Source organism: Thermobia domestica, chromosome 9 (assembly GCF_964235325.1).
Source record: "Thermobia domestica chromosome 9, izTheDome1.hap1.1, whole genome shotgun sequence".
Classification (NCBI taxonomy): Eukaryota; Metazoa; Arthropoda; class Insecta; order Zygentoma; family Lepismatidae; genus Thermobia; species Thermobia domestica.
The window spans coordinates 274,602,038-274,626,159 of record NC_137462.1 but is presented as its reverse complement, the minus strand read 5'-3'; positions in this window follow the sequence as shown (position 1 = coordinate 274,626,159).

Genomic DNA, 24,122 nt, shown 5'->3' with positions numbered 1-24,122 from the left:
AACTGTAACAAACACGTTCCGTAATACCCGTTTCAAAAATCCCCTAAAAACTAAAAATATTCACTTTTGGCAATTTTCCTTTGACATGCCAAATTTAATCATTGTAATCCTAAAAAAATTGCCCAATAATTTTGAGATATAAAAGGTGTTCCTATAAATAAACCCCACCAAAGTTGGATTTTTTATTTCTGTTAATTTATAAAGGTAAGCAAGAAAGTTATGTCGCTTTTGTGGAGGTCTGTGTTCAATTGGACCTCCCACCGTGAGTTGAATGCGAATGAGGATAAGACGAAGGTCAGCTGTTGTTCTGCGTATGTGCAGCATACTACCTGGTTATGGTAGTTCAGTTACATTGTGAACTTGCGTAAGAACAGAGTGAATCAGACCTCCACAGAGCGTCATAAGGGTGTGTATGCAATACGAGTTCAAAGTGGGGACAAAGGCAGCTGCAGCGGAGCGGAATTCTACCGACTTTCTTTTTTTTTTTTCTATCTCAACTATCTGAAAGATAAGATTTTGTATCCCAAGAAAACGCCCATTTAAATAGCATAGGAATTTCTTCATCCCCTTTCGACCCATGTAAAATTAAAAATATTCACTTTTGGCAATTTTTTCACGGTTAGTTCTCAAAGGCTACAATCATGCCAAATTTCATCATTCTAATCATACCGGAAGCGCCTAAACATTTTGGGGTATAGAAGACGTACCACATAAATAACATTGCAAGGATTTTTCAGTTCCCCATAAAACCGCTTTACGGTTAGAAATTTTCATTTCTGATGACTCACTTAGGTAAAGCTAACGAAACGTACAAGCATACCGAATTTCAAGATTTATTCAATTCTAAGTATCTATAATATGAGATTATAAGTCTAGAAAAAGGCTCATTTAAACAACATGGGGAAATTCTTCATCCCCTCTTTAGACCTCCTAAAAATTAAAAACATTCCCTCTTTGCAATTTTCCTGTGGGTTTGTCCCGAAAAGCTACAATCATATCAAATTAAATCATTGTAGCCCTGCAGGAAGTGCTCAATAATTTGAGGGTGTAAAAGGTGTCCCATATAAATAACATTGGAAATATTTTTCAGTTCCCTATAAAACAACTCTAAAGTTGGAATTTTTACTTTTGGCAATTTTTCTGTCGGTTAGTCCTGGAAGGCCACAATCATGCCAAATTTCATCATTCTAATCTTGCCGGAAGTGCCTAAACATTTTGGGGTATAGAAGACGTCCCATATAAATAACATTGGAAAGATTTTTCAGTTCCCCATAAAACCACTTTACGGTTAGAAATTTTCATTTCTGATGATTCACGTAGGTAAAGCTAACAAAAACGTACAAGCATACCGAATTTGAAGTTTTTATTCCAATTCTAAGTACCTAAAACATGAGATTATAGGTCCAGAAAAAGTCTCATTTAAATAACATGGGGAAATTCTTCATCCCCTCTTTAGACCCTCTAAAAATTAAAAATATTCTTTTTTGGCAATTTTTCTGTGGGTTTGTCCCGAAAAGCTATAAACATGTCAAAATTTAATCATTGTAGCCCTGCAGGAAGTGCTCAATAATTTGAAGGTGTAAAAGGTGTCCCATATAAATAACATGGGAAATATTTTTCAGTTCCCTATAAAACCACTCTAAGGTCGGAATTTTTTACTTGTACTGATTTACTTAGGTAGTGCTAACGAAAATGTGTAAGCATACCGAATTTCAAGTTTCTATTCCAATTCTAAGTACCTAAAACATGAGATTATAAGTCCAAAAAAAGGTCCATTTAAATAACATGGGGAAATTTTTCATCCCCTCTTTAGACCCCCTAAAAATTAAAAATATTCACTTTTGACAATTTTCCTGTGGGTTAGTTCCGGAAAGTTACAATCATGCCAAATTTAATCATTGTAGCCCTAGAGGAAGTGCTCAATAATTTATGTCAGCTCATGTAGTTTTATATATAGTTAGGATAGTTAGGATATAATTGGTGAAGGAAGTATGTAGACTTAATACGGTACTATTACCAGCATATTAAAGTATTATCTGTTCATAAGTGTGCCGAAAGTACCTTTCTCGTACCGGTTCTTCATTCCAATGTGTTATTTGGTATATAATATTTAATACAATTACTGTGGTATCCTACTAAATTATGCATTTCGTGTTTTAGTAATTTTAAAATTTCGTTCGAAAATCTTTGAGAAAATTTCTATACAATTTAATGTTAATATATGTTGTAACTCGAAAATCGTTTTATATTATCAGTTAATCGAATTCTAACCTAAAGAATTACTACGAAAGCAGACCTACAGTATTAAGGAACTGAAAATTAAGAATCTGTGATCTTTAATGTTGAAAAGGAAGTTATATATTGTGTATATTTACAATTGTTGTTGTTCCTTATATTTCTCGTTACAAAGTAAGAAAAAGAAAATAAGATCATAAATAGTGTCAAATAAAATTATTTCCATGCAATCGTCATTGGGCCACGAAGTTTGGTCTGAAAATGAAAATGAAATTTTCAGTTTTATGTCCCACGGTTATGCCAGTCAGCTAAAGGAGACGGTGATGATGAGAGATTAATGAAATGGTGGAATGAAGAAAGTAGGAGGAAACGGGAGAAAACCGAGAAAATCCATGAGCACGGTATTTGTCCACCACAAAGTCCACACGGCGCGAGCTGGGATCGAACCAGGGACCCCAAGCACCGGAAGTGAACGCTCTACCACTTAGCCCCCTAAGTTTGGTCTGGTATGTAATGTTTAATATTACATGTATTTAGTGTTAAAATTCTCATGAATTCAATGCAATGACACATATCAAACAAGCTTACCTTGACATCAGCAGGTATATTTGGAAAACTAAATAACCTACATACTATCCTGTGGTTCGATCTCAACCCATTCCTCCGAATAACTCAATTTCAGTGGAAGTAAGGCTTACCATGATGTTGGCGCAAGCCGGTCAATTTATATTTTCTCAATTAAGTGCAAGTGTATTTAAAGTTTTCCAAGGTATTTTTCTTTCATGTAACAATATTAAGATGGAGTTAATATTGGTAAAGTACTATGTTTTTTAATGCGAAACTAAATTTGTATGATAGAGAAATGTAAGTCATTTACTTAAGCCATAAAATGTATGTCACGAAAGAATAGTTAATTATCATGTAGACTATGCATGGATAAAACAGTTTAGTTTAGAATCACCAGAGGCATTAAACATAACTGTTGGCATTAAAAAATTGTGTCAGGAACGAATAGACGCTAAAAAGTAAATTGTATTGGGAACTTGCAAGATATAAAGAACTTGTCTGCGTATAGTGAAGAAGTATGTATATATACGACATAGCGTGCTCCATAAAACTTCAACAAGTTCCTCTCTCGCTTTTGGCGCTGTGTCTATATCACCCAGTATCTTGGACACCTTTAGCGCTTGTGTGAAAATGATGTGTTGGGTCAGCGTGGAGTTTCCACTGTGTTTCGTGGTGGATGGTAGCTTGTGCCATAAATCTGAAGCAGCCAAGATAGGCCAGAAGCTATGAGCTCTCATAACTATCCCAGTAGCCAACTTTACGTGGTGCGTGTTGTAATATCTGCCTTCAAATATAGTTCACGATCTTTTTTTGCTGTTTTTGGAAGTGATGAGATCGGGTAGAAGTGGGTTAAAGGAACAGTGGGGAAACTTGGTTAAACAAAGTGAAATTGTTATCACTAAAAGCATAGCAACAAATCATTTTTTCTTTATGAAACGAGATTTGATATGAACATGCTGTTCTAAAAATGTGACCAGTATTTTAAAGTTTCTTGATTCTAGATACCTTATATCTCTTAATTATTTTTATAGTAGTTATGACTTAATTATTGTAGTAAACAGGCACAAAAATAAATTTGGTTTCGGAGTACCATGTCATATTAAAATAATAATTTAGAAAATGAATGATTTTTATTAATTTGAGTAATTAACTAAAATTGAGACTTAGGTTCAGTACTGGTTTTAATTTAGTTTCTTAGTTGTATTCGAGTCAATCGTCCGTTTCAGTATAGACTGTATGAGACGTGTAGCTATAGCTTAACGTGAATATCTGAACCACATGAGCTTCAGCTAGGAATCGATCCCGGGTCTTCCACGTCGAAGACGTGTGTGATAACCAGTGGCGTATTTACGATTTTGTTTCGGGGGGGGCTTTGCTAACTTTCGGGGAGGGCTTTGCCTGAAAATGTGAAAATTCTGCAAGATATTTCATATACTTTACTATAGTAAGTAAGATTTCGGGGGGGGGCTTAAGCCCGGAAGCCCCCCCCCTAAATACGCCACTGGTGATAACCATATAGCCATGAGGGAGCTATAATTTATTTTAGTGAAGTTACACAAACTTGGCAGTATAGTTTTGATTTTAAAAAAAATCAAGTTTCACAAGAGACCAACTATTGTTGAGCTGTCTCTGAAAGAGCCAAATTTGTTTACAGAAGGAAAATAATTTCTTCAACGTAGGTAATATACGGGGTATTTCAAAAGAACACCGACAACGTTTAGCAATTGATTCCTGACACTAAGATAAGACAAAACGATAGACCAACCTGCGTGCAAAAGTGCTTTCTTTCGGAGTTATAGGCAACAGAAAACATGAAAAATGAAAATTAAAGGTCTATATCTTCAAAACTATGGGACTACCGTAGTCGGGTCAAGAGTACATATTATTTTATTTAAAGAAAGAAAAAATAATATATTGGGTTTATCCAATATATTAAAGAATATACATAAAAATACATAAACATATTAAATGATAAAATATCAATCTACAAAATATTAATGGAATAAGATAAAAGAATAAGAAAAATAACTGCTACAGAAATTAACAAATAAATTTTCTACTTATAAGTGCTATTACTTCTCTAAAGGAAATCGGACTTTCTAGATTCCCTTTATTAATAGAGTTTAACGTACCCGGTATTCAGAGATGACAGGACTTTGGACTTCCAGAAGTCATGTCTATCTCCAGATGTCGGGTAACTTAATTCAATGCACTTATTTCTATATTGCGACTTTTTAGTATTTTTTATGCAAAGAATAAAAAAGATAGAAAATGGCTCACGTAAGCAAATGCTTGTGTGAGAGCCTGATTCTCGTGTTTTATTTATTTTCTTATCGTAACATATGATGTTTGTAATTCTTACTTTTAGCTAACAATAGTCCTTTAAAACACGTTTTAATTCTTTTAACCACTGTAAAATTAACCTTTTATATGTTTTCAAATTACTTTCATCTTTGATTCGGAGTGAGAGTTCATTATAGATCTTCGGAGCTTTGTAATATGTTTGGTATTGCGTTATAGATTTACTTGTTGCTTTAATTTCTAAATTTTTGTTTGTCACATTTCTGGTTATATACGTATGTTTTATTACTTCCCATTTGTTTCTATTTTTTAACATATATTAATACGTTCTGCAAATATAATTTTGAAAGTGGTAATAATGAGAATTGGTCATAAAGTCTATCTGGTCTACTTTAAAGTCCCTTTTTTAAACATATTCTTACAATATTATTTTGCTGAACAATCAGAGGTGTTAAATAAATAGGGTAAGTAGCACCCCAAATTAATGTATCCTCGTCGCCATAAGTGCCTTTACATCGCAGTGACGGGTATGTGACCGCGCAGTACTCCAAAGAAGGGATGGTTGTATAAGAATTTGTGATTAATTTCGAAGAGTTCTTATTTTGACTAGGGAATTAACATAGGTGAAGGGAGTAAAGACACAGATTTCAAGCATCAGTTCACTGTTATTGAAGCATCAGTGCACGAAAAGATTCGTATTCTCAGTTTTTCTATTTATTGTTTTATATGTTAAGTTAAACACCACAATATGTATCACTGATATCGCAGATCGTATTATTTTTTAAAATCGTATTTGTAACCTATTGTCAAAACATTTATCTCCAAACATGATGTAGAGAGAAGAGAAAGAGATACGACATCTGTAATATATGTATATGTGATTCACTAAGTAACTGTAGAAATTAGTTAAAGGACACATAAGAGAGCGAAAAGGAGCTCTAGAAGTCTGAACTTTTTAGAAACGTCCTAGATAGTTGAAAATATAGTTAAAAATTGCAAAAGGTATCATGTAAATTACCTCTCTTTTCTTATATTCTAGTATACTTTTTCTTTCACATCCAAACATCTCTATTCAGAATTACGAGATAAAGGTGAAGAGAGAAACATTCCCATTTCAAGAATTATATCAGGAAAAAATCTTTTGACTTAGACTAGATTCGAACTCGCAACCCTTGAATCCATGGCTCAGCGCTCTACCGAATGAGCTAACAACTACTGTTGGAAAAGCCAGATTTCTACAACTACTGGTTGCTGAATGGTGTGTATTAACCAAGTTTGCCGAGATAATTGCTTCATATAGCTATAATAATAATAATAATAATAATAATAATAATAATAATAATAATAATAATAATAATAATAATAATAATAATAATAATAATAATAATAAAGCAGAAGAAGAACAGAATCTAAAAAGTCGCATATGTTAAAAGTTTGGCGTGCAGAGTAAGTCCTAATATGATATTTTATTAATTATCTATAATAAATGTAAGCGTGGTTTCTTCGTGCGTGCTACTCACTACCTAGTCCCATAAGGGTTGTACGCGTATGGTACAGTAGCCTTGCGTCCTCCAACCGTGAAGAATGTTTCTGTTTGAACCTATGCGTGTCCTAAGAGGAAGGAGGAGATTGAAAGAAAGAAAAGTGGTTTAGAAATTATGCAAACGTAGAATATCTCACGAGGTGAGGTGATATAGAGTTCAGCATGTCTTTCAGCTACTTATCTATACAAGACGTGCATCTACGACTTAACGTGGAACCCGAACCACACGACTCCTGACGGGTATCGAAACCCGTATCACCTCTAGTTCTATCATGGGAGACACAGGAACATGTAAAAATAATCGAACATTTCTTGTATCTTTCTGATAAAGAAAACAAAGTTGATACCAGATATAAATAACGAAAAAACGTATGAATTTAAATGTAAAATTTGAGTCCAAAATACCCACTTATAAACAACTGCTGAATTTTAGAAAATAAACACATGTAAATTGAAGTTATGTGATTAACTTGGAGCTTCAAAAACCAACACCCAGAAACCGCCGTGTAAAGTCTAACTGATGCAATTTTTTTTATTGCATAACTTGCTTTCGGCTAGGCGGGGAGTTCGCCCCCAGACGCTTGTATTTGCTCTTTCTTTGACCTCTCAATTCTCATATCCCTAAGACCTCTGATCTTAAGTGGTTTCGAGATATGGCTATCTTATTGTAACAATTTCAACTCCCAACTTTGTCGTCCTGCTGTTTTTCTTCTAACCGTAATATATATATATATATATATATATATATATATATATATATATATATATATATATATATATATATATATATATATATATACGCTGAAATACATCTTTAATCAAGATGTTTCTACTCTTAAGGGATTTTGGAATATGGACATTCTATTTTACCAATTACAATTTAAACCTTTTTTTTCTAAGGAAAAATGAAAAAACGCAGAAACATGTCTTTAATTGTTTTACTTGCAAAACCGAAACACCAATTTTCATTCCCTGCCGGAGCTCATGAATTTCGAATTCCACGTTAATCAGTAGGTTAACGTTTCATATAGCTTCGCTACTGAATGGGACGTTAAACTCAAAATCAACTCAACCAATTTTCATGTCAATAACCTTAACGATTTTCGAGTTATGACCATCCAATTATAACAATTGTAACTTTACCCTATTTTCTTCCTTTCTAGGGCAAATATCATAAAAACGCTTACTTACATATCTAATTATTTTAAATGAGAAGTCCATATACCAAATTTCATGTCGTTAACACTCAAAGATTCCAAGGTATGGACATTTTAAGATAATTGCCACTCCTCTTTCTCCCTTTTCCTTTCAAATTTCCAAATATTCTTCTTTTAGTGGGACCCTACATTACAAATCATATGCCCTTTCAAAACTTCAAGTTTCTAGTTTAAGCGGTGCCTAGAGTTGATCAATCAGCCAGCCAGAACTTGTTATTTTATATAGAAAGATAGATAATAAGCAAATTAATGACAAAAATATTACTACAAAAGCAATATAGCAAAGAACTCATATACTGTGTTAAAATATGTAGATATTCATTCATTTGATAACATTCATAAAACTAAGGGCACAAGCTTAGCGTACGCGCGTTTGGCGTGGGAGACCCAGGTTCGATTCCCGGTGGGAGCTCATGTGATTCGGATTCTACGTTAACCAGTAGGTCTACATATCATATAGCCTCGCTGCTGAACGGGATGTTAAACTCAAAATCAGCTCAGCTCTGCTAAGGACATAAGCAGCGTGGATCTACGGCTTTTTGGGTCCAACCACAGATGACACAATTACACCCCTACTGCTTTACAATTGCTGTAAATCTCCCTGCTTTGGAAATGAACGGAACTTGACATTCTCTTCACCAACTTTTCTATTTCGTGTGTTCATTTTAAAGCCGTACACAGCGCATGAGGGCATTGCTAAAGTTTTCAAAGTCAATGTAAGAAATACAGATGAGTTCTATTTACACAATGTGTACAGTAGAAAATATACAATAATATTCCACATAGAAAATATCATGCACAACAGTGTGTAAGAAATTCATCAAATGTTTAAAAATCAAAGAAAACGTACTTCAACACAAATGCAATTAAAACCTGACTCTGAGAGCGCAATAATGTTATCTTGTTCGAAGGGTCAGTGATTTTGTGTCGAACAGGCTGAGCGTGGGCTTATCTTGTCTTATGTTTGGCAACATTGCTCTTGGTCAAGTGGTCTATTGCTTGTGCCTTTAGGTATTTGCCCTAAAGCTATACAGCGAGTTGTGTGCGTTCTTCCTTCCCTGCCCCTGGCTGGTGAAAATATCATTTGCTTTTCATGCATTGGGATAAGGGGCAAGACACCTTGCGACCTTGGAAGGGAGTAACATATAAAATGATCGAAAACGACAACCGATGTTCATGTAGAGTTCATAATTTCGAGGTCGCTGAGATGGTTAGGCATAAAGCTATCAGCTATTTTCTGTTAGTGATTTCTTCATATACGTCTACCAAGTTAACGAATCAGTGATAGAACGTTCATCTCTGGTGCTTGGGGTCATGGGTTCGATCCCAGCCCCCGCCAAGTGAACTTTGTGGTGGATAAACACCGTGTGCATGGGTTTTCTCGGAGTTCTCCCGTTTCCTCCCACTTTCTTCATTCCACCATTTCATTCATTACTCAACATCACCGTCTCCTTTAGCCTAACCGGCATAACCGCGGGACGTAAAACTCAAAGATTTCATTTCATTTCATTTTCAAGTTAACGAACCTTGACTTACCTGCGTACAGTGGTTGGTTAGTGTGTCCTCGATGGCTATTTTTACTTTTTCCATGATCATCCCATACCATACAGTATTTTTTATGTTTTGAAAAAGCTTCATTCTATCAATTCGTTAAACAACAATGTTTCTTTTTTTCTAATCATGTTTCTTAGTATTATCCTCTTCATTCTAACTAATTTAAATATTTTCAATAATTCAGAATTTAGACTAAAAAATGTTACAATGATCAAGAATTGTATAAGAAGAGGACCCTTCATTTCTAATCATTGTCATAACCGGAAGGGAAAACTTTAAAAAAATTGAAATAACTTAGCAGACGTAGAAAATTGACGGAAATAATAAACATCAACTATTAGTTGACTCTTAGAAGTATACTATATAGTTCTCAACCCAAGTAGAAGATGCACTCTTTGCTTCATGAAAATAATAAACATTTTCCAAAAATAATTACAGAAAAGTAATTTCATGACATTTACTGAGCGAACGTAGGTTACTGGTTAACGTTGACCTTTGTAATTGGGAGTCTCGAGGTTCAAATTTCGATACGAGGCATCCTGACTAGTGATTTTGCAGTACCACTGGGCGAATACTGGGATACTTTTAATACATAAGCTTTGGCAAATTTTCTTGAAATCTTTGTTCTTGTGTTGTTAATGTTTCAGTGTGAAATTGCATTTTACTGCATGGAAAATATTTTTAGTAAACAAAATATAGTAGATGAATGGTTACTATAAGGAACTCCTACTTGTATGACTTAGGTTCAAATCCCGAATGTTCTTTTTGATTTTTTCTTTTAGTTACGCTCATATGTTGCGCTCCAGAAGTTCAATTTTGAATTAAATGTAGTCGCAGCTAGTTTAAACTGAAATTATTATCAAAACTTTTTGCTATTATATGTTTTTGTTTTACTTGCGATGTTTCAACTTTGATATTAGATCTTGGACCTTAATGTAACTCATTTTCCTACGTCATATTATGATGAATGTTTTCACAACAACGATAGTCGGGCGGTAATACAGAATTCCATTGTTACTGCAGGGCCGGATCTTGAATCCTGCGAACTACGCGTTTGCAGGAGGCGCCAGGTGAACAGGGCGCCAAATTAGAAAAATGAATTTTGTTTTAAATGTAAATATTTATTTTAAAAATGTTATGATGAAAAAGTTTTCTCATATAGTTTCAAATAAATATTTTACAGACTGATATACAGATAAAATGCATCAAAAGGACAATAAAGTCGAATCTTTGCTTGGTTGGCTGTAAAACACCCCTTTATAAATGAAATGGACTCGCACATCAATTTCTTGCTGTACTTTACTGTGGGGTTACAACCACAGTTATTTGCTCAATTATAAGTTCTTTCCTGAAAGAATGTGGGGATAGCACTTCGCATGGCAAGAGAGAAAGTACGTGGGGATCTGAGCAGTACAGCGCTGAAGTAATTAATTGGGGATGAATGAAATGAAATGCATGTTTTCTAATAGAAGAAATCACAGAGACACAAAGGTTAGGAAAGGAAAGGGTTTTACTGTACCTCAGCCATTTCGATATGATGAGCCTCTTCAAATATCGGGTGAAGCCTTATCCTCCAATTCGTTGACTGTTTCCGTCTGGTATCGATCCCAGACCTCACGTTCGAGAGTGAAGAACCTCTCGACCTCAGGGCAACAGCTCCCGGATGTCCTGGCCTCTTCAGAATGACACCTCTGTCATGCAATGGTTGGTGAGGGCCCAGGCGTGCCGACCGTCTCTCAATTGCTGCTACGACGACTCTTCTGAATAGGGGTCCAAAGTGTGTTTTTGGCGGCTTCTGTCACACTTCTCACCTCGAGGGTCCCGTGTCCCCTGGTTTCGTTCTACTTCTTTGCTTTCGCTTCTTCCTGGTGCTCCGCACGTGGATGACTAGCTCATCACAATTATCTTGGTCAATAGGAAAGTTTGTTAATTGTTGAAACGGCGTGGCTGAGCTTGTTTTGATGAAGTCACGGAAACTAGGAAGAGAATGGTAAGCATGAATTTGTATTGGGATGAGGTGACAACATAGGGAAGTCTCTTCTTTATTATTTAATAATTACAACTTCTTGTTTGAAGAACAATAACAACATACAGGGAGAATTCAAAATAGGCGCTAAGCCTGATATCCTCTACAAATTGATGCCAATGCCACACTCACAAGAGATGCTAGTTTGAGGAAAATTTCCATGGCACAGGATAGATCTTTTAAAGAGGGAAAAGGGATATTTTACGAATATGAGATAAAATTAATGTAAATTTAGCTTTCCAATAGATGTTGTATTAAGCACTATGACCGTAGAGCTAAAGACTGGTATTCTTTCCACAATCCCACCATATGCACAAAATACAAATATAACAGACTCTTCATTCCTTTCTCAGCAGTTAAGGGTTGAGAAAGATCACCGTAAATGAAATGCACATTATTAAAGTTGAAGCAAGCATGGGCACCCAAAAGGGGACGAAAGGGCCAGGATAATTTCTTAAGATTTTCTTAATACAAATAAAAATACCAAACGTAATATAGTAACGAGGGAGATGACCACCCTAAAAACATTCTTCGGGCCCCCATGCAAGCAAGTAGGCTTTCTTGTCCATTTGTCCAGGGAGTGGAGCGAATACTAAGAAAAGACGGGCGGTACAAATGGGTTCTTTAAAAATCATTTCTGAGGGAAATTTTAACTTAAGTTCCTAATGACTCACAATCGCTGTCCAGTGCTTAATGCTCTCTTTGTTAATATCTATTAGTCATTTGTCATCATTTTCATTTCTATCCAAAGTCATTTCGTTTTTGTTTATATTTTTAATTTATAATGATGTGTGGTTTCACTTTTTAATAGTACTTTGTTTTTCATGTAATAATAATGACCAACGATATAAAACCAAGTGAGCATTTTATCGTAAAAGAAAGCTACAAAACGTAAAAGAAGATAAGAGACAACCGAAGGCTCTAAAAAGTTTCGAGTGCTGGACAAATATAGACAAATATTGAGGTGGGGAGTTGTCAATATCAGTCTCTGTTAACGAAGCATTTGCAGGTCGACATTCTTTTGAAGCTGACAAATTTATTTTAACCTGATTGCAGTAATTTAATTGTTGAATTAAAATGAAACGATACGGTCATTTCAGTTACGGGTCTGAATTAAATTTCATGTATTTCAAAATATGTTTGATTACAATTAGTTTTCACGCGGCATATAAGTATATAACTTGAAAGGATATAATCGAAAGCGATGAAAGGTCATTTGGATGACAAGTATTTTTTTCAGTACTCTCACTTTCAATCACAGCAGCGTATACAGATGTTCGTTTTTTATGACAGATAACAATAATTATTAATCCATTCTCTGCTAATAAATTTAGATGGAGCGATATTTTAAATTAGTAATAATTCTAATGCAAAGTAGAGTTTTGATTATTAGTTACTTGTGTTCAGGGATGTACCGACATAGGTGCTACGGATGCGCAAGGAGCCAGGTCGAGACAGAATTTTCCAGACAAAATTCGAGTCGAGACACGGCTCTTCCAATAGAGAAATATATATTTTTCGAGTCGAGCCATCACTTTTACAGCACATTTTCGAGACGAGACAGCTACAAATCTGATATCGTGCGCATCCCTAATAGGTACAGTTTTCTATTCAGAAAACATCTTCCGGGGGGCACACTTAGTAGGGCCACTGCTGGTACTCTTTTATTTATTATTATATTATAGAGTATTATTTTGATCTCTATAATATCTCCCGGGGGAGTTGCTCCCTAAAATATGTGTGGACGAAACACTGAACAGGCAGTCTGAGAGTCTGAATCCCCCAATTAGCATAATTTCAGGGGGCAAATACACAAAATTATTTGCATTTTGTAGGCTATTCCGAAAAAATCTTCGGACCCCAATGGTGCATCATAACTTGTGTTTACATTGTGTTACTGCCTGATTTCGAACGTCTATGTTGGAAAGAAACATGAAAGAATTGAATTGTTCTATAGGCATAAGGGGCCCTGAAAAGAATTTTTGCGAAGAAACCTGATTTTAAAGTTCTGCCACTGATCGAGGACAAATTACATATAAATTAAGACACACTTTTGTCATTTGTTGTGTATTGAACTAGTTTAACTAAAATTAATAAAGAATTATTTGAAATCAAGTATATCTCAAGAACGATTAAATGGACTAGCTTTGATGGACATTGAAGACGGCATTCTGAATGAAATTGATATGGATGCAATAATAAGAGATTTTGCCAAATTGAAAGCCAGAAAAGTGTCTTTATAACATGAACTTTACAGTAACAAAGAAAACGAGAAATTAAGCTAATTACCATATTTGTATCACTAGAAAACACTATTTAAATATCCTTTTAATGAAGTGTAAGAGCATATCTCTTTGTCAAAATCAAACCTGTGATAATGTTAGACTTGAAGCTCATTAGTTTTATTCTATTTCGACTTTTATGTTTCAACTGTATTTGTCAAAATACATCTTAGGTATACATTTTGGTTGTTTCCTGTGCTTATTTAATAATAATAATAATAATAATAATAATAATAATAATAATAATAATAATAATAATAATAATAAATATAAATTATTAAAACTGGAACTTTGGTCATGATTCATCCACAGTTAATTAGGTTTAATTTTGCCATTTTCCTTTAATACTCACTGGAAGACTGAATTATTATATATTGAAGAAATTTGTAATTGTAACAATTATCTGAAGAATTTTTGTCCATTACAGCATTCAATTCTTTTATTATCATATAGGCGGGGCGCCTAAATATTATTTGCTTACAGTTACGAAATGTCTACAACCGATCCTGTTACTGTTATATATATATATATATATATATATATATATATATATATAGAGAGAGAGAGAGAGAGAGAGAGAGAGAGAGAGACAAAGTTTTGACTCAGAAAAAGTACTGTTGAACGTACGATGCTACATGGGCTCCTGGAGGGTGCACAATTTACCCCTAAAATGCTTTCGATCACTGAAATAAATTCCTTTCTACGCCCCTGTAAAGCAGTAAGAATGTTAGGGACTGATCAGGGGGTAATGCCTCCCTCGAGCAACGACAGTTCCCCAGAAATCATACCTCTGATAGGTCCGGATGTGACACCAGTATTTGTGTGTTACCACTCTTCCCTCTCAGTGTACTGAAACTTAAGTCAAAGGAACTGTTCTGAAATCTTCACCGATTCTCTCCTCTGAAACCGCATGCAAATGGGGCCGACCTTGGTCATATACCACATCTGGAATATTACTATTTATGTCAGAGATACCGAAAAATATATATTCGACACAAATATAGGATGTTTTCGACTTTATTTTATTTATTTTTTGCCTGTCACCCTCCCACTCTGACCTCCATGCCAACCAAGGCTTAACTTCTACCTAAGCAACATCGACAGCGTCACTATTCATCTGCGACCACGAAAACTATGATTTCGATAGTAATATTGTTCATATTTGACTACTTTTACATGTCCCTTTTCCCTTATTACGAATGACTTCAGTGTCTCGCCCCACTGGAGCAATTTCAACAAACTTAAGTATAGCTATAAACCAAAACCTGTAAAATAAATGTGCGGGTGATCTTTTTCGGAGAGGAATTCATTAGTTGCTTTTCCAATGTGGTGGCTTTCTTCGCTTCCCATGCTAAAGATTGCCAAAGAGCTCAACTTTATTTGCACCACTGTGCTATGAATATAGATTTTAATGGCATTTACTTTACTGAATGCTCGCTTAGGTGTTGCTCCCGTCACAGGAAAAGTGAGATACTGTTATAAATGAGTAGGAATATAAACAAATACGGAAAACTATTAGCAATGACACCACTCGAAATGAGTTTCTGCAATATAATGGGGCAGTATTTTATTCGAATGTGAAGGAAATCATTGCGTAAATTGTCCCTTCCCCTCCTTAGAAGTCTAAGCTACAATACGTATCTAATAATTTTGAATTAGAAATATATGCATCGAGTTTCATATCCTTAACTTTAAGGTGTCCTGAGTTAAGTAAATGAATAAACTTCCTGCTAACGAAAGAGTAAAGCTTTGGGCTTTAATAGTATCGGGAGTGTAATTATGCATTCCAGCGACCCCGAAAGCTATTGAATAAACACTCATATATTTCAATTAGGAATTTTTAATTTTCACCCCTCTCATTAAACCTTAATGCAGATAATGCAAAAATTTGATGTGAACGATATAGAGGGTATCATATATAATTCATGAACTCAAAAGCTATGGATTTAACATTAATATCGTTCATTTTCGATTATTTTTACATGTTCCTGTGTCTCCCATGATAGAACTAGAGGTGATACGGGTTTCGATACCCGTCAGGAGTCGTGTGGTTCGGGTTCCACGTTAAGTCGTAGATGTACGTCTTGTATAGAGTAGTAGCTGAAAGACATGCTGAACTCTATATCACCTCACCTCGTGAGATATTCTACGTTTGCATAATTTCTAAACCACTTTTCTTTCTTTCAATCTCCTCCTTCCTCTTAGGACACGCATAGGTTCAAACAGAAACATTCTTCACGGTTGGAGGACGCAAGGCTACTGTACCATACGCGTACAACCCTTATGGGACTAGGTAGTGAGTAGCACGCACAAAGAAACCACGCTTACATTTATTATAGATAATTAATAAAATATCATATTAGGACTTACTCTGCACGCCAAACTTTTAACATATGCGACTTTTTAGATTCTGTTCTTCTTCTGCTTTATTATTATTATTATTATTATTATTATTATTATTATTATTATTATTATTATTATTATTATTATTATTATAGCTATATGAAGCAATTATCTCGGCAAACTTGGTTAATACACACCATTTAGCAACCAGTAGTTGTAGAAATCTGGCTTTTCCAACAGTAGTTGTTAGCTCATTCGGTAGAGCGCTGAGCCATGGATTCAAGGGTTGCGAGTTCGAATCTAGTCTAAGTCAAAAGATTTTTTTCCTGATATAATTCTTGAAATGGGAATGTTTCTCTCTTCACCTTTATCTCGTAATTCTGAATAGAGATGTTTGGATGTGAAAGAAAAAGTATACTAGAATATAAGAAAAGAGAGGTAATTTACATGATACCTTTTGCAATTTTTAACTATATTTTCACCTATCTAGGACGTTTCTAAAAAGTTCAGACTTCTAGAGCTCCTTTTCGCTCTCTTGTGTGTCCTTTAACTAATTTCTACAGTTACTTAGTGAATCACATATACATATATTACAGATGTCGTATCTCTTTCTCTTCTCTCTACATCATGTCTGGAGATAAATGTTTTGACAATAGGTTACAAACACGATTTTAAAAAATAATACGATCTGCGATATCAGTAATACATATTGTGGTGTTTAACTTAACATATAAAACAATAAATAGAAAAACTGAGAATACGAATCTTTTCGTGCACTGATGCTTGAACTCTGTGTCTTTACTCCCTTCACCTATGTTAATTCCCTAGTCAAAATAAGAACTCTTCGAAATTAATCACAAATTCTTATACAACCATCCCTTCCTTGGAGTACTGCGCGGTCACATACCCGTCACTGCGATGTAAAGGCACTTATGGCGACGAGGATACCATATGTAAGTATACTAATTACAAGAGCATAATATACAGTTCGTAATATTTTTATGCTTACAATGTGTCGTAATTGAACAAATTTATATAATAATTTTCTTAGTATTGTGGCGATATGTGTAATGTGAGAAGACCTTTTTAGATGCAATATACCTAAGTATTTTACTTTATTTTCACTAATAAGAGGACTACAGTTACATTTTTCAGTATTTTGACAATAATGCAATTTTAGTGACATGTTATCTTGCTGTCCTGTTAAAGTTGGTGAAAACGTTATATACCTGGTTTTTTCAGCATTTAATACTAACTGATGATTATCAAGCCATTGTTTTACTTTCTTCATTTCTGCTTCAGTTTTCGTGAATATATCTGTCCATGTTTTACCAGTAAATATAAGAGAGGTGTCATCAGCAAATGAATGTATATGCGCATCCATTTTTAAATTTCACAAATCATTTATATAAATTAAAAATAATATTGGGCCTAATACAGTTCCTTGAGGGACTCCTTGTTTTACATATGAATAATTGCTTTGAAAATTACCTATTTGGACGGCCTGTTTTCTGTCTTTCAAATAACTGTTAAACCAAGATAGCGATAAACCCCTTATTCCACATCTTTCTAGTTTATTTAAGAGAATTTTGTGTGATATTGTGTCGAATTCTTTAGCTAGGTTTTGGAAAACTGCAATTACTTTTTCATCTTTATCAACATTTTTACAAACAATCTCTGTTAAATTGTATATCGCATCTGATGTACTTTTATTTTTTTGAAATCCATATTGATTTGAAAAAAGAATTTATTTTGTTCAAGAAATTTAACTAATCTTCTCTTCATACATTTTTTTAAACAGTTTAGCACAGTTACTTAAGATTGATATAGGTCTATAATTATTAGGATAAGCATTTGAGCTTTTTTATATATAGGTTTTATTACAGCAGTCTTAAAATCATCAGGAAATACACCTGTTTCTAAGCTTAGGTTAACGATATACTGCAGAGGCTTTAATATATTTGATTTCGTATATTTCAATACACTTGCTAATAATCCGTCTATACCAGATGTTGTTTTTAGTGATAATTCATTTATAAAGCGCTCAATTTCCTGTTCAGTGATTGGAGTAAAGAATATAGAGTTTAATTTTCCCACATACTACTTTTGTTTGGGAATTTAAATTCAAATTTATTTTATCATCAATCTCTTTGTTAACTATTTTTTTGCCAACTACTATGTGCCCTATTCAAATATCCTATTTTCAGAATATTGCGTTACTTCCGCAACAAGTTTTATAGAGTTAGCTGGTAAGTATTTGAAATTATATGTCCATAGCCAAGCTCCCTTTATGAAAAGTGTTGCGTGCGTTTCAGTGTTTCTCTGAAACATGTATTTTTGGGTAGCGCACATATAGTTCCTAAGTAAAGATTTATCCGACTACGGTAGGTTCCATAGTTTTGGAACTATGGACCTCACAATTCATTTCTTCATGTTTTAGGCAGCCTATAATTCCGAAAGGAAGTAGGTGTGTGCCTTGCTGGAAGCAGCTGGATATACCTTTTGTCTTATCTTGATGTCAGGAATCAACTGCCAAACGTTGTCGGCGTTGGTTTAAAAAACACCCTGTATAAACATAATAATTAAGCATAATCCTTAAGCACGTTTTACCGACATGTTACCACCATTGTCTATTGACTTATTCTTTTGAGAGAATTTGTTGATATTGTCTTGTGAAAACCACCAAGTTAAAACTCACTCAATGAGTACGATGACTCACTACACAATATCTGTCAAGTTCAAGAGTGTTCTCTTGAGAGGAGATATACTTTGCTACATTACTGTGTCTTTGCTGGAAATATTCCAGCAAAAATGTTTCTTAAAACTGCCCAGTATACTTGACGAGACGCATTGGACCTTTGGAATGTCATCAAAGTTGTATTATTTCAAACAATTTGAAAGTTTTTGGAATAGTCAAAAGTCTGTTAAAGCAAACGAGAAAAATAAGTTGATTGTCCAAATTCTGGAATGCGCGTTTACGCCAGAAACTTCTGCGAATTGCTGTTACTCGTTTTTAGCTAAAGAGTAACGCCACGAAGTGCTATTCCCTCTGCTATTCCGTTTCGCTGAGTCAAATGGTCTCAAATGAAAATAAATTACATGCCTGAACAAATTACGTCACTAAACGCACCAATTGTGTGAGTCAGCACCATGGTACAACACACTACAGGAATTAAATATAGCTGGAACACAGAACGTTGGTAGAAAAATATGTTATTGATAAACTCTAGTAAATCTAGAAGAAAGTACCATAATATAAGTTAAGATCTAGGGACGTTGGGAGACAGAAATCAACAGTCGGACTGAATTAGCACAGAACAGGATGCACTGGAGCACTTCCTATTACACCATTGAATCTACGAGTTCCTTAATCCACAATCAGCAATCTCTTTATTATGCCTGATTATGCTGTCTTATTCCCAAGGGCTGTACAAACTTTATTGTTAAAGTGCTTCGTGTGACGAAAGTAATATTTAATTGCTATTTTAAAGTGTTAAATTGAAGTAAAAGTATTATTAGATACAAAGGTATGTGCGTCACTGTCGAATTCTTTCCGTACGTTAGCTGCGATAACGTAGTCGATAAAACCTGTACCTATTAACAGGTCGGTTCCGACGACTTAAAGATTCAGTCAGCCTCCTGGCAGAAGGATGAAGGCGGCAGGATGATGCTGAATTCTTCACCTTCTAAGTCCTAACAGCATGGAAGTTTGCGACTTCACCTTTAAACCTTTCGTCTATTACATTGCCATATCATAAATAAACGGCACCAAGGCAGATAGCGTGGTCCGTGATTCGGAGGTAGGGAACGACCTGGTCTTTGATAGTTAATATTGTATGATAGTCTGTGCATTCTCCAACTCCATTGGATTTAAGCCCCACTCGTAGTTAATAGTTTGTTCCATCCTTCAAACCTTTTAAGGACGCAAATAATTAAAAAAAAAAAAAAAAAAAAAAACTCAACCAAATAGTCGATGTAATAACAAGTATGCTATAGCATCGCACGTAAGAATATTTTTTATCACTTTCTTGATAGGAGATCGGAAATACTTGGCTTCGAGACCATATATCCCCTTCACTATACGGATCATATCTAGTAGAGCTAACAGCAAAATTATACACTTAGCAAATAAATTCAAAATAAATGATCCGTTGGATATAACGGAATTAAATGCATAAATAATCTTGGCATTTCAGTACATGATTTTTGACCGGTTTCATTCTTTGTTTTTTCATCTACAGAAGTAATAATAAATATATAATATTTAAGAGTAAGCTGTAACAGAAATCGATAATTTATGAAACTCATCAACCTCCTGAAATAAATACCTTTTTCATGATGATATGCTATTTGTTAGCACAGTTAATGCGTAAGTTTCCATAAACCTATGTTAGGTAATGTATCGTATAACATGCAAATGCTATCCGTCAGTTGTATAATGTTTCTAAAACATATTTTATATTTTCTTGTCAGGTTGTTTCTGTAGTATCATTGTCATGCACAATGTTACCTACCCAGACACACGATCTCTCCTTTGTAGGACAGATAGCGCAAAATAGAAGTTTTGTAAAATTATCACCACTAAGAGCACAATCACTTTGAGCAATGATTATGAGTTTGGTATTGTACACAAAGTATTAGCCTACATACTGCACTATTGTTAAGAATGCTTTTTCGATATTGGCTACTTTATGCAAGTTTTTTTTTTAAATTGTTAACAAACTATCCTTACTTAACCTTACTCTCAAGAAACCTCCAAATAATAAGCGGCCCACTTTCACCATAATATTTACTGACCATATTAGCAAAAAATTTAGGAAGCTACGAAATTAAGTATTTCATATAAATAGAAAAATGGAAACAAAAAAATTACAAATTGAAACTACAACTTGATTAGCATAAAATATTAATATAAACAATCAGCAAATACTCTGCAGAACTTACATTATTGGTTTTTCCTTTTTCCATCTGACGTTTTCTTTCTTGCTTTTACTCTATTTTCCTTTTATGTACTTGTCTTACTTGTTTGTGTTGATAACTAACTAACTAACTCTATGGCCCATGGTTCAATACCGCGTTCACGAAAGTTATTCATTGACCTCTATCGTTTGCCAATTGGATCCAGTTTCTACTTTGTATTCCTATTTCTTCAAGATCCACCTTAATATTATCCTCTCATCTGCGCCTACATATTCCTAATGGTGGTTTTCTGATTAGACTTCCAGTTAAAACTTTAAAAGCGTTTCTACTTTCTTGCCTTTTGGCTACATTACCTGATGAGCTTAACCTCCTAGACTTGATAACCCTAACAATGTTTAGTAAACAGTATAAATGATGCAGTCCGGAGTAAAACCACATCGGAACAAATAGTTACCTCAGGCTCGTAGCTAGAGCATTAAGATTAGGAATGCCTAGATCATTTTTTGAGGAGCTAACTTCAGATCACATCTCATGGATAGGGGTTAAATTAAAACAACTGAAAGTTTTGGGGGCTAAAGCTAGACATATGGGAAGGGCTCAGTCCATCTGAGCATTCCTAGCTACGGGCCTGATGTACGTACAAAAAACAGCTGTAGTTATTGTTTATCTTCTCATTACTCTCTCAAGTATCCGGACCTATTGATACTTATCCTGGATATAAAATATCTAACAGAATTGCATTTAATGAATGTCTGCGAAATCTTTCCTACTTCATGATTGCGCAAACAGCGCTATTTGGGTAGAGGAAACAATCCGCATAGCTTAGATAGAATTTTCTAAACTGGCAGTAACGTTAGTTTCGACAAAGAGCTAACTCGAGTAAGCATAAGTTTTATTTTATTGTTATTTGACATCACAAACTTTCTACGAATTTATACGGAAGTGTTGGAATAATGTACTCTCTTACGTTACACAATTCGCGAAAAACATGAAAGATATTTCTCAGTGACCAACTTCTTTTGACGTATGAATTAAACTGATGACTCTAATTGCAACATTCCCGTGGTTCCAACACTTGGTCCCCAAAAATATCTCTTCCCTATATTACCTGATATTGATTCTATAAATATTAATTTGAAAATAGTTTAATTTGACCTAAAAGAATCATCCTAAATTAATGAAAACATGTTTGGTACATTCACTCCAAAATTTTGGAATAGGAACATAGCAAATGTAGGCATTAGGTACTTGTTTTATGCCATAATGCTTGGAAGTCGTCTTAGAAATGTATGGTGAGTTACTTTAGCAGAAGTTTTTTTTTTTTTTTTTTTTTTTTTGTGAATAATAGAGCTCCTTCCAATGAGGTTTGTAATGAGATTTAACCTATATTCTTCACCATGAGAGGGGAAAAGTTTTGAATTTAGGGAGATCAAGTAGGGGTGGAGGGAGAAAGAATGACCAGTGCATGGAATGTGGGTAAGTCCTTAGAGACTAGTAATTTGTCTCCTGTATTCAGAAAAAAAAAGTAACATCTCACATTCACCCGTTCACTCCCAGTACACCGTATTCCTCTTGTACCACAGGAATGACCTATTCCCCTCTTGTCCCCTACATTACCTTCCTCAGCCACATAAATCCTCTGCCACGGACATTACCCCGTGCTCCAGATTGCCTAGACCGACAACTCTGTGATGTATGGTCGCCAGAATTCGAAGGACCTTTTAGAAACAAATGTTCCCTCCTACTATATGGCTCCTTCCACAATGGGTTTTTCTCCCATAAACATATAAACCTGTAGATCTGGAGAGGAAATTTTCATGAGATAGCAACGAATATATAACATGCAACTATTGTATGCTACACATGTACACATCGTAGTAAACACCACTCTTACGACTTTTCTCTGAAATTTAATGACAGAATGCGTGTTTGTTTTTGTATGATCCTTGACATATTTTGCAGTTAGTCTTCAATGGTTCTTTTTCTTATACTGTTGCTTATGTCTTTCTGTCAGATATATTTCAAATTTATAAAATTAAGGACTGTGTTTCAACCTATCAAATATCTCCTCTTATAATTAAAATATTTCTGGTTTAACAATACAAAGAGTTGAGTTGATTTTAACGTTCCTTTCAGGAGCGAGGCTATAGAAGACATGGACCTACTGATTAACGTGGAATCCGAACCACATGAGCACCCGCCAGGAATCGAACCCGGATCTCCCACGCCAGAGGCGCGTACGCTAACCGCTTAGCCACGAGGGAACTCCAAAACAAGAAGGAAAACAGCAAGTAATTTGTTTCCAATAGTGTAATGTCATTACTTTGTAATGGAAAACTATACTTTATATATATATGCTATTCAGAAATACGGTATTGTTCCCGTAATTCAAGTGAAGTGATCATCTTGTCCTGACGCCATTCTGACAGACAATCTTTGTGTTAAAGGAAAAAAAAATGAGAAATGGAATCTATCAGTTTAACGTCCCATGAGTGGGCCCCTTAGGCAAGAGAAGATGGATCATTAAAGTAAGTGAATGATGATGGAAGAATTGGTGGAATGATAATGTGGGGGAAACTGAAGTACCTCAAAAAATTCAGGGGGATAAACTTGCTTGGTCTGGGATCGAACCAGGGAATCCACGCATCAAAGATAAATGCTCTACCACTAAGCCACTCTATTTCCTGTTAAAAGAAAAGAAAGAAAAACTGACAAAACAAGATATCAAAACTTACTATGCAAAGTTGCGAGTAAACAAATTATCTGTAAAAATGGAAACAGAATTTAGAAAAAAAATGCAAAGGAGACTCATTACATATTGTAAAACTAGGCTAAACTTTTAAACTATATAAATTCAATGCAAAAACGAAAGAAGCGTTTAGGAGGAAGAAAAGTCTATTTTGTGAGACCTTGAATAAAGAGTTGAGAGAAACACTCATAAAAAGCTTCGTGTGGGGTATTGTACTGGATGAAGCAGAAACATGGACATTACGCAAAAACGATGAAAAACGATTGTGAACTTTCAAAATGTGGGTGTGAAGAAGAATTGAGAAAGTTTGTAGGATCGAGCGGAAAATAAATGAGAGGGTTTTAGAAATGGGCGGGAGCAAAGAACAGTTTTAGATACTATTAAG